This window comes from Apium graveolens, chromosome 6 (genome assembly GCF_009905375.1).
Source record: "Apium graveolens cultivar Ventura chromosome 6, ASM990537v1, whole genome shotgun sequence".
Lineage (NCBI taxonomy): Eukaryota > Viridiplantae > Streptophyta > Magnoliopsida > Apiales > Apiaceae > Apium > Apium graveolens.
This window is the reverse complement of record NC_133652.1, coordinates 261,688,931-261,692,789: the sequence shown is the minus strand read 5'-3', so window position 1 is coordinate 261,692,789 and position 3,859 is coordinate 261,688,931.

Genomic DNA, 3,859 nt, shown 5'->3' with positions numbered 1-3,859 from the left:
AGAGACTTTATAAAATCATTTTCAAAATTTGTGAACAAAATACCTTTTAAAAGAAAATTTTTCCAAAGCTTAGAATATTCCTTATAAATCAATAATAAAGAAATTAAATAAACTCTTGCTTTGAAAAATCATATACTACACAAAGCAAATTTATAATGCAGAAATTTTCACTCACACTAGCGTACAATCATTGAATATATTTTCATTTGATTTTAATATTATATCAAATCCACAAATAATATTACATAAAATGGCGGTCGTAACATCCTCTCCCCCTTAAGGGATTCTGTCCCCAGAATCTAAGAGAAAAAGATGAGGATGCCGGGAACGCATATCAGACTCTAACTCCCAAGTCCACTCTTCGACCTTAGGGTTCCTCCAAAGTACTTTTACTAACTTTACTGACTTATTTCTAAGAGTCTTTACTTGCCAGTCGAGTATTTTAACCGGTTGCTCCACAAATGACAGGTCCGCCTGAATTTCTACAGGTTCATATTCTATCACATGGCTAGCGTCAGGATTGTACTTCTTAAGCAACGACACATGGAACACATTATGCACATGTCGATACTGAGGTGGTAAGGCCAACTCGTAGGCCACCTTTCCTACTTGACTCAAAATCTCAAAAGGACCTATGTATCTAGGTACTAACTTCCCTTTCTTGCCAAATCTCATCAACCCTTTTCTAGGTGACACCTTCAGCAACACAGCTTAGCCAATATGGAATTGAACGTCCTTACGCGCTGGATCTGCATACTTCCTCTGTCTATCTTGAGCAGCAAGCAACCTTTTCTGAATTAACTTGACCGAGTCATGCAACTGTTGTACCAATTCCGAGCCAAGAATTCTTCTTTCTCCCACTTCATCCCAACTTGTTGGTGATCTACATTTTCGCCCGTACAAAGCTTCGTATGGTGGCATGCCGATACTAGAATGATAGCTGTTGTTGTAAGAGAATTCAATCAACGGTAAATGGTCGTCCCAACTTCCTGCAAAATCGATTGCATAACTGCGCAACATGTCTTCAATTGTTTGAATTGTCCTTTCACTCTGGCCATCAGTCTGCGGGTGGTACGCCGTGCTCATATTCAACTTTGTGCCAAGACATTCCTGAAATTGCTTCCTGAATCTCGAGTTAAATCGGGGATCTCTGTCTGAAACTATTGATACGGGTACTCCATGCCTTAGTACGATTTCGCGCACATACAGATGAACCAACTTGTCCAATGATGACTTCTCGTTTATTGGAAGGAAATGCGCCGACTTCGTAAGACGATCAATTATAACCCATATTGCGTCATGTCCGGATTTCGTTCGCGGTAGTCCTACTATAAAGTCCATAGCGATATTTTCCCATTTCCATTCTGGAATCTTCAGGGGCTGAATTAATCCGCTTGGTCGTTGATGTTCTGCCTTTACTTTCTGACAAGTATAGCACTTCGCAACCCATTCTGCCACATCTCGCTTCATATTTGGCCACCAAAAGTTCTTCTTTAAGTCTCGATACATCTTGGTGCTTCCCGGGTGGATTGAAAATTTCGAATTGTGGGCTTCATGGAGGATCTCATTCTTTAATTCAAGTACATGGGGAATCCATATTCTGGATGAAAACCTTAGTATCCCTTGCTCATCCCTTTGAGTATTAATCTCCTCTCCAGATAACTGATTCTTCTCTTTTTCCATTACTTCCTCTTAACACTTCTTTATCTTTTCCACTAGTGTTGGCTGAAAGGTCATTGCACGACAAACTTCCTCGACTTTTCCATAAGCACAAAGTTCCAATTCCAATTTTTTGATTTCTTCAGATAACTCTTGTGATGTTATCATCATATTCAATCTCTCCTTCCTACTCAGAGCATCGGCCACTACGTTCGCCTTTCCAGGATGGTAATTTATCGAGCAGTCATAGTCCTTGATCAATTCCATCCTCTGCCTCATATTGAGCTCTTTCTGAGTAAAAATGTACTTTAAACTCTTGTGATCCGTGTAGATTTCACACTTCTCTCCGTAGAGGTAATGTCTCCAAATCTTGAGTGTGAACACTATGGCGGCTAGTTCCAAGTCATGCGTCGGGTACTTTAACTCATGCGGCTTCAACTGTCTTGACGCATATGCGATTACTTTACTGTGTTGCATCAACACACAATTGTCAAAAGAGTCAATTTTGGGCCACATTTTGGCTCTAATCAATCATGTAAGTGACTTCTCACCATATTAGAGTCATCTTGCACCCTATAAGAGTCATTTTCCACCATATATTTGTACAATTAACATGTTAACATCATATACATCCAATTTGACATCCTTTTACCACCTCTTAGTGCCACTTTCATACAAGACAATTTTGTTCCATATTTTGGCTCTAATCAACTATGTAAGTCACTTTTCACCATATTAGAGTCACTTTACACCGTCAAAAGAGTCACATGCCACCATATATTGATACAATAACATGTTAACATCATGTACATGTAATTTGATATCCTTTAACCACCTCTTGGTACCCCTTTCCTATGAGTCAATTTTGGACCACATTTTGTCTTTAATCAACCATATAACTCATTTTTAATCATATTACAGTCACTTTGCAACCTATAAGAGTCACTTTGCATTATATATTTGTACAAGTAAAATGTTAACATCGTATACATCCAATTTGAGATCCTTTTACCACTTCTTAGTGCCACTTTCATACAAGTCAATTTTTTTCCACATTTTGGCTCTAATCAACCATGTAAGTCACTTTCCACCATATATTTGTACTATTAAAATGTTAACATCATATATATCCAATTTGACATCTTTTTACCACCTCTTAGCGCCACTTTCATACAAGTCAATTTTGTTCCATATTTTGGCTCTAATCAACCATGCAAGTCACTTTTCACCATATTAGAGTCACTTTGCTTCTTATAATTGTCATTTTCCACCATATATTTGTATAATTAACATGTCAACATCATATATATCCAATTTGACATCCTTTAACCAACTCTTGCTACCCCTTTCCTACGAGTCAAGTTTGGGTCATATTTTGGCTCTAATCAATCATGTAAATGACATCCCACCTTATTAGAGTCACCTTGAACCCTATAAGAGTCATTTTCCACCATATATTTGTACAATTAATATGTTAACATCATATACATCCAATTTGCCACTTTCATAAAGTCAATTTTGTTCAACATTTTGGCTCTAGTCAACCATGTAAGTTACTTTTCACCATATTAGAGTCACTTTGCACCCTATAAGAGTCACTTTCCACCATATATTTATACTATTAAAATGTTAACATGATATACATCTAATTTGACATCCTTTTACCATCTCTGAGTGCCACTTTCATACAATTCAATTTTGGTCCATATTTTGGCTCTAGTCAACCATGTAAGTCACTTTTCACCATATTAGAGTCACTTTGCACCCTATAAGAGTCACTTTCCACCATATATTTGTACTATTAAAATGTTAACATAATACACATCCAATTTGACAACCTTTTACCACCTCTTAGTGCCACTTTCATACAAGTCATTTGTGTTCCACATTTTGGCTCTAATCAACCATGTAAGTCACTTTTCACCATATTAGAGTCACTTTGCTTCCTATAATAGTCATTTTCCACCATATATTTGTATAATTAATATGTTAACATTATATACATCCAAATTGACATCCTTTTTCCACCTCTTGGTACCCCTTAATTAAGAGTCAATTTTGGGCCACATTTTGGCTCTAATCAATCATGTAAGTGACTTCTCACCATATTAGAGTCATATTGCACCCTATAAGAGTCATTTTCCACCATATATTTGTACAATTAACATGTTAACATCATATAAATCCAATTTGACATCCT